The 14,840-nt window shown below is 39.3% G+C and overlaps 1 protein-coding gene across 1 annotated transcript in view; it reads right to left on the minus strand.

Annotated features, from left to right (window-relative positions):
* The window catches only part of CSMD1 (CUB and Sushi multiple domains 1), a 1,410,881-nt gene that overhangs the window by 695,938 nt on the left and 700,103 nt on the right, over positions 1 to 14,840 (minus strand). The gene's annotated exons all lie outside the window — the stretch shown is intronic.

Consider the following 14,840-nt stretch of genomic DNA (forward strand, 5'->3'; position numbering starts at 1 on the left):
CGTTTAAGGGTCAGAAGGAGGACAGTTGCCTTTGTGACCACAGTGAAACTTTCCTTCTATTTGGATTTACACTCTTTATTTACCTCACCTTCAGCCACACAGCATTTGTGTATGTAGCCATCAATTATTCAATTATATTAATGTCTAACTTTCCCTCTAGTCTGTAAGCTCCTTGTGGCCCGGGAATGTGTCTATTAATTTTGTTCACTCATTCATATTTATTGAGTGCTTATTGTGTGCAGAGCACTGCACTAAGCATTTGGGGGAATACAACAATAAACAGGCGCATTCCCTGCCTACAGTGAGCTTACAGTCCAGAGTACTGTATTCTTCCAAGCACTTAGTACAGCTCACAGTCTCAGTCCCCATTTTACATATGAGGTAACTGAGGCATAGAGAAGTGAAGCGGCTTGCCCAAAGTCACACAGCAGACAGGTGGCAGAACCAGGATCAGAACCCATGTCCTCTGACTCCCAAGCCTGTGCTCTTTCCATGAAAGCCACTCGCTTCTCATCAATCATTAATCAATCAGTGGTATTTGTGGAACTCTTACTGCCTGCCGAATATTATACAAGCGTTTAGGAGCAGACAATAATATAAATAAGTTAATTAATTAATTATGGCTATGCACATGAGTGCTGTGGGGTGGAGGTCGGGGTGAATATTAAGTGTAAGCAGATTTTGTTTTTCAACCACAGATGGGACAGCTGAGATCTCTGGCCAAATTAGGTACTCTTAACTGTACTTTTTGATCATATTTAAAATAAAAAGATTCTAAGCCAAGACAAATCCTAAATTTGTACATAATCAGTTTGCATTAACAAAGATAAATTCTAGCAACATTTACCTTCATCCTCTGTTGTGGGATTCTTTAGATCAGGATAGGGGCTAAGGCCTGTGGGGTCAGGAACTTTGGAGCATAAGCACCCAGTCAAAGTGCCTTTTCAGAAGTGTAAGATCTCAGAGCATTCTGTCAACTGAAGACATCCCTAGCACTATCCTGCAGGGATCTCTAGGGCAAATTAGTAGAGAGTCAGTCACTCCACCATGCTATCTGGGGAATAGTTGCAGAAACAGAAAATGGGAAATTCAATTTGATGACCCCTCTGGCATTCTATCTCCTAAAGTTTTCCAGCTCCTGAAATGCCAGTCTCCTCAAAATGCCATTCTCACCACTTCACTGCAATTCGTGAGAGGGTATTCGACTTTGATGGAAACTCTTTCTATTCTGGGTGACTCGGACCTGAATTGCCTTGAAGAAAACTGGAATCAATATTTGCACCATGGAGAATCTGAATTAAAATCCTTTTAGGAAACAATATTATGTGGAGATTTTCACTGGTACATAATATCACATAATCAAAATATCAATATCTAAACATAAAAAGAGACATGTTAAGAGAAGCAGCATGGCTTAGTGGGAAGAGCCTGGGCATGGGAGTCAGAGGACATGGGTTCTTATCCCGACTGTGCCACATCTGCTGTGTGATCATGAGCAAGCCACTTCACTTCTCTGTGCCTCAGTTACCTCACCTGGAAACGGGGATTAAGACTGTGAGTCCCATGTGGGACAACCTGGTTACCTTGTACCTACCCCAGGGCTTAGAGTAGTGCTTGACACATAGTAAGTGCTTAACAAATATAATAATAATAATAAATTGATGTCTATAAATTATTTTTTTTCCCCAAAGACAATTATGTTTTTGTCTCCTCCCTAATAATGCTCCATCTAGCTTTAAAAGAAGCTGTTACTGTATCCTGTAATTTTGAAGACTTTAGTTTTAAATGTTGACCCAATATTTTAGAACTATCTATAACCACATAATTTATGTTTGAATACTAATATTACTACTACTAATAACAGTAATTGTGGTATTTGTTAAGTACTTATTATGTGCCAAGCTCTACTAAACACTGGGATAGATACAAGATAATCAGGTCAGACTCAGCCTCTGTCCTACAGGGAGTTTACAGTCTACTTACTAAGTACTCAAAAAGAATATTAAAAAAATATATATCAATTGATGGATAGGAAATACAAGGAAGAAGCAGTTGAGACTCATATTCACAGGATGGTGTTGTAATACTTGGGAAACTAGCAATCAGGGTAACTGTAAAATGGCATTAATATTCTCAAAGTCCTCATATTCTAACTTTTCATCTCTCATACACTACAAAGGGAGAAAACCAGTTGCATTAAATTTATTGACCTCGATCCTCATGTTTATACTGGTCAATACAGTTTTTCCTGAGGTTATAGCATGATAAAGGGAAGAATGAGAGGTTTTTGCTGTGTTTTCTTTTTTTATTTTTAATAAGAATAGGTAGTATTCATGAAGAGCCCTGAGCTCTCAGCCCTGTTCTGGAGAATCACTGAAAGACCGCAGCAATTAATTTTCCCTCGCTACCTGCTCTCCCCATCCTATGTCCCCTGCTAGTTCTGCAGTGGCTCAAGACGGAGCTGAACCAAATCAGTGTTCACTGATGCAAGCCCATTCTTTCCCAGTGGGGAAAACAGTCAAACTAATGAAAGTGGAAGGTGTAAGATTTCATAATTCTATAAAAATGCCCTTCATTGATAATAAAGTTCCATAAATGAAAGTTTAAAAACTTCTTCAGGGTTTAGGCATGGAAAACTCATTAGGACAGAATGACTGTATAAAATTCAGAGAGCGTATTTTTCTAAAAACAGTTAATCCATGTCTTCTCACTCCTCAAGAACCTCCAGGGGTTTCCCATCCATCTCTGCATCAAACAGAAATACTGTACCGCTGGATTTAAAGCACTTAATAATCTCTTATCCTCCTTCTTTACCTTGCTGATTTCCTACTCATTCAATCCAGACCACACTCATCACACCTCTAATGCCAACCTAACTCAGAACCTCAACCTCATTTGTCTCACCACCAACTCCTTGCCAAAGTCCCGGCTCTGGTCTGGAACTCCCTTACCTTCCATATACAACATCCCCAAGGCCCAATTCAAATCACATTTCCTACAAGAGGCCTTCCCAGACTAAGCCCTGCAGTTCCCTGAATCCCACCTCCTTCTGTGTCATCCATGCATTTGAACCTGTACTCTTTAAGTGCTTGATATTCATCCATCCTCAGTCCCACAGCACTTTATGTAGATATCTGTAATTCATTTTTAATGTCTGTCCCCCCCTCTAGGCTGAAGTTCCTTGTGAGCAGAGAGCATATCTACTAACTCTGCTGAACTGCACTTTCTCAAATCCTAACTGCAGTGCTCTGCCCACAGTAAGCACTCAATAAATACCAGTGACTGATCATTAAGCAGCAAATCAAGGACTAAACTATTTTATTCAGCACAGTGGTTACTCAAAAAATAAGGCTCAAATTTAAACTCTAAGAATCTTTTTTTTTTTTTTTTACACTGCATAGGTTCTCAATTGTATTTGAAATTGTAAACCTACATATGCTATTATCATTACTATTATTGATAATTATATTTGTTAGGCATTTACTATATGTAAAGCACTGTACTAAACAATAGGGTAGATAGAAGTTAATCAGGTTGGCTACAGTCGCTGTCCCATATGGGATCACAATCTAAATAGGAGGGGGAAGAACAGATATTTAATCGCCACTTTTCATTTAAGGAAACAAGCAAGCAATTGGCAGAGCTAGGATTAGAACCCAGGTGTTCTGACTCCCTGGTCTGTTCTCTTTCCATTCTGCTTCTCATCTTTTAAATGTATCACCTCCTATTTATATACAGCATATCCCAAATAAACTCAGTATTTCATTAGAAATTGCAATTGTCTACAATTAGACATTATAATTGTCTATACTCATAATGCAACAGTGTTGTCAGACATAACTCCTGACCTGAGAGAGTTTAAGCTTTTTCTAGGTAACTGTTAAACCTTCCCTTCTGGGGCTGTTTAGAGAATCTATGTTTAGTCTGAGGCTACATAGAGCTACTTCATCAATAATTTGGCCTAAGGGCAGAAGCCTCTAAATTTCCCTCCCTTGGATCTGCACTTTGCATCTTCCTTTACAATTTCTCATGGCTCTTTTAGATTTGATTTCTAGCTTTCCTGATGCTTCTTTGTTCTTTTATTCATATGGGTATTATTATTCACATACCATAAATCGGAAGAAACAGCAGGATGATGACCAGTCTTTTCTCACATTCAACAACCAAAAACCAACAGGAAAAGAAAAAAAAAAAAAAAACAAAACAAAAACCTGTCTTGCTTCTAGCTCTAGAACTTGATGCTAGAAATTTTGTGTGCTTCCATCATAACATATTTAAAAACTCCTTTGCTCAATTTCAGAGGCTATAAAAGCTGTCAGTTACGAGGTGGAATACTTTGAATATCTGATAGGGAGAAAACTTAAACCCACTGAAAATGTTGGCTCGCCATCAAAGTTGGATAAAAAACTTGGCAGCATACTGAGCCAACTTGAGAATGGAATGAATCAGGTAAGGTGGAAAGGTGGAAGGTGTTTGGCAGAGGCTTTTGGGAAAACTGATCTCCTAGAATATTCTTTTGCAGGCATACCTTTTTTCCAAGCATTTTTGGGAAATCATTAAGTGCTGCCTATGTGCTGGCATTGTCAGGATGTTTGTAGGGGATCTGGCCTGATACCTTGATGCTGTGCTATGCTGCTATAAATTGTTTCCTTTGGACTGGGTCACCTCAGTTGTCAGTCAGTTAATCGTATTTATTGAGTAGTTACTGTGTGCAAAGTGCTGTAATAAGTGCTTGGGAAAGTACAATAGAATCATCCAAACTCTATTTACAACCACACTTTTCACTGGTGATTTTGCCTTATATGTCTGCTTCAAAAAAAAAGAAAAAGAAAAAAAAACACTAATGGAAAGCAATACAGTTGGTATCCATAAACTCCATTCATTCAGTAGTATTCATTGAACGCTTACTATGTGCAGAGCACTGTACTAAGCACTTGGAATGGACAATTCGGCAACAGATAGTGACAATCCCTGCCCACTGAGGGGCTCACAGTCTAAACGACAGTCTAAACTCTACCCCAGAGGAGTTTATGATCTAGAGGTGTAGGCCCACAGCAAAATTAATCACAGCTAGGGAAAGGAGCAGAGTACAAGGATGAGTAGATAAGTGGTCTGGGGAGAGGTGAAGCAAGTATCAAAATGCTTAGGGGGCTAAGGACTGGAGTGCATAGGTGAGGGGAGATTAGGGAGATGAGAGTTAAGTCAAGGAAGATTTCCTGCATGAGATATGGTTTTAGCAGGGCTTCCAAGACAGGGAGAGTGGTCTGCTGGACATGAAGAGGAAGGAAATTCTAGGCAGGAGGGAGGGTGTGAGCAACAGCAAGAGATAAAAGATTCTTTATAATGAATGAATGGATTGAAGCAGCATGATTTAATGGAAAGAGCCTGGGCTTGGGAGTCAGAGGTCATGGGTTCTAATCCATGTTCTACCACTTGTTAGTTGTGTGAATGTGGGCAACTCACTTAACTTCTCTGTGCCTCAGTTACCTCATCTGTAAAATGGGGATTCACACTGTGAGCCCAACATGGGATAACCTGATTAGCATGCATCTATCCCAGCGATGAGGACAGTGCTTGGCATACAGTAAGCATATAACAAATACCATCATTATTATTCCCTCACCTTATTTTTAAGAAGAAAAAATGAGTTACTCAGATACAAACAAACAGAAGCCCATGGACACTGAATGAGGTCCTGTGGTTTCTTACAACTTTCAGTGGCCATCATCTAACTTTGAAATATGCAGCTGACAAGCACATAAAAGTGATACAGGGTGTATGAATGCTATTTTTGCCTTTATTCACTGGAAATCTCTTTCTCCTCTCTTCAAGTGAGCAGAGGGTAGAACTCACTCATGATTCCAACAACAAGCCTTCTTATGTAAAAGAAGAAATTGTATATTTATTGTTAACAAAGGTACGTATTTCAATACTTGTAGTGCTTCTGACTGTTGATGAGATAAGGATGAAGCCTAAAATTTATATCCATCAATAAATCATAGGTATTATTTTAATGTTTACTGTGTAGGGAGCACTGTACCAATTACTTGATTAAAACTGTGGGACTTTTAAGTGTTCACTATGTGCTGGGCACTGTGGTAGCTTTTCTGTTCTGTGATTGGAGTCTGACCCCATTCTTCCAACCACCTGTCTCCCAAAGTCTGCGTTAGTATGGAACCCCTGGGAAAGGAAAATAGGTTTTAATGTTTCCCGCTTGGTACAGGATTGAAAAGAATGAATAAAATAAAACCTTATTTTTACAGTTTTATAAAAGGAGAAGCGATGACTAGAGTCAGGCAGGAAGTTCATTTTTGATCCTAAAATATCAAAATTTATTTGATGCTTCAGAATTACCTATAACAAAAATGAGTTGAGTAAGGCTAGTTAGGGTCTTTTATTGTCCCTATATACCTGTGACTTTAATCACTCATTCACTGGTATTTATGGAGCACTTATTATGTGCTGTAAAAGTAAAGCACTGTAAAAGTGCTTAACGTGGATAACCACCAATATTTACTCTCCCTAGCACTTAATACAGGGTTCTCAAGATAGTTAATCCTCAATAAATACCGTTTACTGCTTTATTGACTTGACCAAAGTTATATGGCAGACATGTGGTGGAGTCAGAATTAGAACCCATCTCCCTCTGACTTCCAGGCCCGTTCTCTATCCAGTAGGCTATGTCGCTTCCTGCTGCTGTCACTGCCTGAAGCTTTTTTCTCAATGTTTCTAAGGCAGGCAATTGTCAATCAATCATATTTCTTGAACAGACATACTACATGCAGAGCACTGAGTTAATAAATTGAGAGTATAATAGAATGGTAGACATGATCCCTGCACTGAAGGGCAGAGTTTTCCGCAAGAAAATGGATTTCCAAAGAATTTCAGTGACAAGGAAATTGAACTGATGAAGGAAATGAGAAGCAGCATGGCCTAGTGGAAAAAGCATAGGCCTATGAGACTCCAATCCTGGGTTCTGCACATTCCTTGCTCTGTAATTTTATGTTAGTCACTTAATTTCTCTGTGCTGTAGTTTCCTCCATTGTGAAACGGGGATTAAATACCTGTTCTCCCCTTACTTAGACTGAGTCTCACCTCGCCTCAGTAACCTCATTTGTAAAATCAGATTGCCTCTCTCAGGGACACACTTGGAGAATTTCCAGTCCTTACCAGTCTCCACTATGGGAGGGAGAGTCAAGCAGAGGCCTGTCCATTCCATTCCTAGCTTGGCTACAGGTGGAAGGCAATCTGCTACAACTCAAAGCTCCCCTGTGCTGGGCAACAGCGGTATGGGAGAGACTCAAGGGCAGAAACTCAAATTTACTGCATGGAAGGAGGCAATGGTAATTAATTAACTTTTGTATTTTTACCAAGAAAACTCTATGGATACACTACAAGAACAATGGCAGACGGAGGTGGGGTGTTCTGGGAGAGATATGTCCATGGCGTCGCTATGGGTTGGATACTACAGCGTTAAGACAAAAATAAGGATTAAGACTGTGACCCTTGTGTCTGACAGGGACTAATTTCAATCTGATTAATTTGCTTCTACCCCAGCACTAGAACAGTTCCCAGTATATAAGTACTTAAATAAAATAATAATAATGAAATGACCTACATAGGAAATATCAACTAATATCTTTTCTTGTTGAAGGTCACACTCAAAAACAGCTTATGGAAGAGCTTGAGTAGACTGCAGTCATGATTCCGATGTTTTAAAGCCAACTCCGTAACGATTTTGAGAAATAGCTGGTTTGAATGTTTTCTGCAAATTAGCATCTGAGTAGTTAGCGCTATATATTTTATCAAATCCCTATTGGATTCAATAAGATCAAAATTTACCAGAAAGTAGATTGTTGGTCAGGAGTTGCACCATGTTTGCTGATGGTCACTGAGACGGGGCCAGTTTGATCCTAATAAAAAATTGTCACATAAAAATCCTAAAAAACATTCAATCAAAAAGTTACATTATGAAAATGCTATGGGTCTCATTTAAATACTCAAAGGCGATGAAGTTTAAAGTTAAGGCAGAAACTATGTCCTTAATATGCTCTTTGATCCCGAGGTGGAATAATGCAATCACTAATAATGCATGGCTGCAAATCATATAAGTGTCAGAGGGTTTATGATATATGGCATGAGATATATGCTTCAGGCAAAATGCAATTCCATTAATGTCATAGAGAATTAGGCACATAGTTCAAGGACGGTATACAAGTGTTATATTGGAATTCAGATTTAACTCAATTCCTGTGCTTTGGAAGGTTTAAGTTAAACCTGTAATGCTGTGGTAATGTGTTCTCAAAATGATTTTATATTTATAGGTACAGTATATCAATTCTAGAGAAGGCACTGTTCAGCAAGACATTCTCACAGAAGTATACGAGACATTTTGAAAAACCCTTAATATTTACCTAGCAGAACAGCATGACTTTATGCTAAGTATGAACACTTAACTGAAATGACTATTTAAATATTATTAATGGAAAACAATTCTTAAAACCGACCCTGACATTTCTAGCCTATACAAAACTACAAAATTATAGGCATTTGAGTCCAATATTTTATCTTTATTTTATAAATATTTTAATATTTGTTTTTGCATAATTTTAACGACTTGTGGGTTCCCAAAGAAAAGTTTTTGACAGGGCCCTAGCTCTTTAAACCCACGACTGGTGACAGTATAACTAGTTAGAAGATATTTTTCTTTTTTAATTAGCTCACAGCATTGTGTTAATAACTTCAATTAAACAGATACATCAACTCACTTTAGAATCTCCGCAATAGGACGGATCAATATCTGAGCTACTTTATGGCAATATGGTAGGACCTGCAGCCTTCTAATGAAGTGCAATCCAGTGAACTGCTGAAAGTAATGTAAAATTTAGCTGCAAAAAAGCCAGCCGGCGTTCGAAGTTCATTTGGAGAGGCAATCCATCATCGGTGTCAAACACGACAGCGCAATCATGCAGTAAATGTGTGCTGCGTCAGATGTTACTGATTAAACTGATATGACACTGCTGCTGCATCACATGACTCCTCATCCCTCTCTGTGCCCTGCTGCTAATAACAGACCCGCAATCTGATAACGGTTTATAAGAAGGAGAAGGCGGTGAACAGCTTGTCCTCAAATGGAAATGAAGTGATTATTCATCTTCTTTTCGATAAATACCAACAGAGAAACATCTTTCTCCTCAAGTTCAGGGTAAGGGAAGGAAGAAAGCGATAGATGGACATAATAATTAAAAAAACAAAAAAACAAACCTTGAATTTTCAATTAAATGCATTTAATAACTGAGAAAAGGGGGTAAATTTACTCCTCATTCCATATTCAGGGTAGTGTGTTACAGTTTCTTGTTTCTATTGCCATCCAGTGAACTTCTAAATTTATTACTCATTTTACATTTTCAATTAATTTTAATTATTTTAATTCTGCTCTAAGTACTCACTCTGTGCTAAACCCTGGGATACATTCAAGATAATCAGTAGATAGGTCACCTCTACCACAAGGCGCTCAATCTCACTTTACGGCACAATTTGTATAGCTTGACAATTACAATCTTCACGACATCTTTTGAAGAACGTCAGACTCTAGTGGGGAATAGGTGGGATAAATTACACATGATTGCTCACTAATTGTATTTATAATTAGAAATTCAGATTTGGATCCCACCTGCTTTTGTTTTGTTTTTGATTTTTTTTTTTTTTTGCTTTTTACCATGAGGGTAGACCTATCCACTACCTTTCCTGGCAATAGTGCAGGAATGTAGTTTGGGAGTTGCATGGGATTGCACTGAAATTTGTTACCGGGTAAATTTAATCAAATGACTTAGTTTCCCCACTTTTGAAACAATTGAGAAGAGGAAAAAAATGCATCCATCTGGATGTTTTGCTATGGTCTGTTATCTAGGTAATGAATTAATGATTGAAATAATAGAAATAACCAGATTTTCAAGCCACATATCACATTGCATGGGATAGGGTTGCAGAAGTCTACTTCAACATATTGTGTGAATGCAACCTATTTGTAAAGACTTGTCACTTTAATGGAAATAGCCCCCAATCATAAGAAATCGTGACCAAAAAAAAAAAAATTGCATCACCTTGGAAAATTGCCCCATTTATGTATAATTTAGAAGTCATTTTCTATAAAATGTAGCAGTTTGAGCTATCATTTTCATGCACGAAATGGTGTTTCATAGTTATAGTGCATGCTTTTTAGAGTGACCTAGCAGGAAAAACCCTAAAATTCCAGTTATATTTGTTTCATTTATTTTTGAATTTTACTTTTCTCCTGCACAAATGGGAGAGCTCTTAACAATCTTAAATGCCTATCAGTGTGTGCAAATGAAAACTGTACAACTGTACAGTTGTAACTTTCACCAGATTTTCATTTTCTTATGTTAATAAACTTGGAAGTTTTTACAGCCAATCAGTGCCACAGTCTTCCAGTTGTGGGACTCAAAATTATAAAGTTGATTATTTGAAAGAGCACAGGATCTGGAACTGTGAGATCTGGGTTCTAATCTACCACACTCATCTGCTGTGCTGCTCTGGCTATGTCAGTTACTTCCTCTATTGTAATAGTGATGTAATACCTTTTCTCCCTTCTCCTTAAGACTGTCTGCCTCATGTCAAACAGGACTGGATCTAATATGGTTGCGTTATATGTGCCCTTCGATACTCGTCTGCTGTGTGACCTTGGGCAAGTCATTTCACTTCTCTGGGCCTCAGTTACTTCATCTGTAAAATGGGAATTAAGACTGTGAGCCCCAAGTGGGACAAACTGATACCTTGTATCTACCCCAGTGCTTACAACAGTGCTTGGCACCTAGTAAGTGCTTAACAAATGCCACCATTATTATTAGTGAGCACAATACTGGTTTCACAGTAAACTCCTAATAAATACCACAATTTGCTATAATTTTCTCAAGCAGACACTCATGGTCATCATTAATTATGGTATTTGTTAAGAACTTACTATGTGCCAGGCACTGTGCTAAACTCTGGGCTAGATACAAGATAATCAGGTTGGACATAGTCCCTGTCCCACGTAGGGCTCACACTGTTAATCCTCATTTTAAAGATGAGGGAACTGAGGCCCAGAAAAGTGAAGTGATTTGCCCAAGGTCACAAAGCAGACAAGTGGTGGAGCTGGGATGAGAACCCAGGTCCTCTGACTCCCCAAGCCTGTGCTATTTCCAGTAGGCCGCATTGCTCCTAGGTAAATGATGGGATAATTGTAAATTGTTATTGTTATGTGCCAAGCACTGTTCTAAGGACTGAGGTAGATTCAAGATAACCAGGTTGTTTCATCTGAGGTTCACAGTCTCAACTCCCATTTTATAGATGAGGTCACTGAGGCACAGAGAAGTTATATGGCTTGCCCAAGGTCACACAGCAGACTAGTGGTGGGGCCGGGATTAGAACCCACGTCTTCTTTCTTCAAAGCCTGTGCTCTTTCCACTAAACCATGCTGCTTCTCTATGGATGGATGCTGGATGGACCACCCTCATCCACCACACCAAAGAACGGAAATCTGGGCCATGATAAAGCAATATAAAAGATCCCCAAGCACACTTTTTCAGGAACACCTAGGGAGAAGGACCCAGGACTCCTGCCCACAGCAGTTTAAAGGGGTCAAATGGAGAGCTTGACTCCACTTAGAGATAAGGCTTGGGGTAACCTCAGGGAGAAGTGATTCTGGACCTTGATTTAATATTTAAATTGTCCTTGATTTAAGGCCAGGAGAAGCAGCATGCCCTAGAGGAAAGAGTCTGGGCCTGGGAGTGGAGGACTTGTGTTCATTCATTCATCCATTCATTTGTTTGTATTTTTTGAGCACTTACTATGGACAGAGAGCATACTAAGCACTAGGGAAAATACAACAATAAATGGTGACATTCCCTCCTGACAATGAGCTCACAGTCTCAAGTGAGGGAGACAGACATCAATACAAGTAAATTTACAGACATGTAAATAAGTGCTCTGGGGCTGGGAGGGGGAAAGGGAGCAGATCAGGGAAACACTGAAGGGAGTGAAAAATTAGGGTTCAGTCTGGGAAGGCCTCTTGGAGGAGATGTGCCTTCAATAAGGCTTTGAAGCAAGGGAGAGTGGTTGTCTGTCGGATTAGGGGACGGAGGGGGCTCCAGGCCAGAGACGGGAAGTGGGCTAGGGCTCCGCAGCAAGACAGATGAGACAGAGGCCCATTGAGAAGGTTAGTACTATAGGAGTGAAGTGTGCGGGCTGGACTGTAGAAGGAGAGAAGTAAGGTGAGGTAGGAGGGCAAGCTGATCTAGTGCTTTAAAGCCAATGGAGAAGTGTTTTTGTTTGATATAGTGGTGGATGGGCAAACACTGAGTTTTCTGAGAAGTGAGATGACATATCCAGGATATTTTTGTAGAAAAATATCCCGACAGCAGAGTGAAGTGTGGACTGGAGTGGGGAGGAGGTTGGGAGGTCAGCAGGAAGCTGATGCAGTGATTCAGGTGGGATAGGATAAGAGACCGTAACAATGTGGCAGCAAAAAGGATGGAGAGGAAAAGGGGGATTTTAGTGATGTTGTGAAGGTGGGACCGACAGGATTTAGTGACGGAGTAAATATGTGGTTAAATGAGAGTGAGGAGTCAAGGATAATGCCAAGGTTATGGGCTTGTGTGACAGGAAGGATGGTGGTGCCATCTAAAGTGATGGGAAAGTCAGGGGAGGACAGAGTTTGGGTCAGAAGAGAAGGAGCTCCGTTTCAGACGTGTTTGAGATGACGGGAGGACATCCCAGTCGAGATATCTTGAAAGGAGGAGGAGATGCGAGACTGAAGAGGGGAGAGATCAGGGCTGGAGATATGGATTTGGGTGTCATTGATATAGAAGTGATAGTTGAAGTTATGGGAGCATATGAGTTCTTCAAGGGAGTGGGTGTAGATAGAGAATAGAAGGAAACCTAGAACTGAACCTTGAGCTCTACCACTTGTCCTCTGTGCAATCTTGGGCAAATCACTTATCTTCCCTGGACCTCAATTTCCTTCTCTGTAAATGGGAATGAAATCCTACTCCCAATTAAGTCCTAGACTGTGAGTTTTATGTGGACAGAGCCTGTGTTCAACCTATCTTGTATCTACCTCCGCGTTCTCCTCTCAGGATTTCACCTGGAGAGTTTCCAGTCCTCTACTAGTCTCGTCTACCGGCAGGAGAGCCAAGCAGAGGCCTACCCATTCCATTCCTAGCTTGGCCAGTGGCTAGTGAGTGGAAGGCCATCTACTACAAGTCAAAACTCACCTGTGTTGGGCAACAGCCGCGTGGGAGAGAGTCGAGGGTGGAGACGTAAGTTTACTACATGGAAGAAGGCAATAGTTAACCACTTCTATATTTTTACTCTCTGGATCCATTACCAGAATGATTGCAGATGGAGGTGGGGCCTTCTGGGAGAGGTGTGTCCAGGGAGTCGCTATGGGTTGGACACGACTCAGCAATCTAAGACAAGATCTTCATGTTTAGTATATTGCTTGGCACAATAAGTTCTTAACAAACACTACTGTTATTATTATTATCGTTATTATTATTATTAAATGAGTGTTAACTACCCTGAATTAACTTCCAAAGATACTGAAAATAGGAAACACAGAATACAGTTTTTTTAATTATTATTATTATTTTTTTAAACATATCCTTGAAGTTTCAAAATTTTACAGCTGGGAACTGTGACATTTCCACATAATATAATTTGAGCAATAATTTGGAGAAAATAATTTTAAAAATATATGAAACAAGGTGACTAAATATGTTAACCATTTTGGTCTTGCTTTCAAAAACATCTATTTTGACCTGACCCTAGTCTAGATCATATGATTGTTAATAAGATTGTGTATTAACCCAACAAAATTCATCAGTGAGTATGTTTGGTTTTTTTTTTTAACTCAGTTGTTAAATCCATGGTGAAGACACAAAGTTTCAAATTTGTAAATCTCTTCATAAAGGAAAGATAAAAGTCATGGCAGCTAAAGCAATCTACAATCTGTAGATTGTAATCCCCAATATGATTGAATGAATAAGGATTGTTTCTACCATTTCTGTTGATTGTACTTTTCCAACTGCTTAGTACAGTGCTCTGCACATATGAAATGCTAAATTAATACCATTGATTAACTGATTGAAGTCATTAACTCTATAAATGAGCAGTGTATTATTATGATGATAAAAATATCATTGATGATAATAATAACTGTAGTATTAAAAACTCACTATGTAGACACATAGCCTAGTGGAAAAGAATACGGGCCTGGGAGTCAGGGGAGCTGGGTTCTATTCCTGATTCTGTTAATAGTCTGCTGTGTGACCATCTGCAAGTCACTTAACTGCTCTGTGGCTCAGTTTCTTCATCTTTAAATTGAAAAATAATACCCATTCTCCTTCCTTCCTAGACTGTGAGTGCCATGTGGGGCACGGACTGTTTGACCTTAGTATCTAGTATTTACCTCAGCATTCAGTACATTGCTTAACATATAGTAAGTGCTTATAAAATAACATTATGATTATTATTTTTATTATTACTCCAGAGCATAGAACAATGCTTGACACCTAGTAAGTGCTTAAGAAATTCAATAATGATAATAGTAATAATAATTTGGTGCTACCCACTGTGCTAAACACTAGAGTAGATACAATATAATCAGGTTGAATACAGTCCCTGTCCCACATAGGTTTACTAAGAGAGAGAAGGGCTACTAAATATCCCTTTTATGGTTGAGGAAACCGAGGCACAGAGACTGTAAGTCACTCACCCAGGTTCACACAGCAGGCATCTGTCCAAGTTGGGATTAGAACCTAGACTCTCTGACTCTCAGC

This window comes from Ornithorhynchus anatinus, chromosome X1 (assembly GCF_004115215.2).
Source record: "Ornithorhynchus anatinus isolate Pmale09 chromosome X1, mOrnAna1.pri.v4, whole genome shotgun sequence".
Lineage (NCBI taxonomy): Eukaryota > Metazoa > Chordata > Mammalia > Monotremata > Ornithorhynchidae > Ornithorhynchus > Ornithorhynchus anatinus.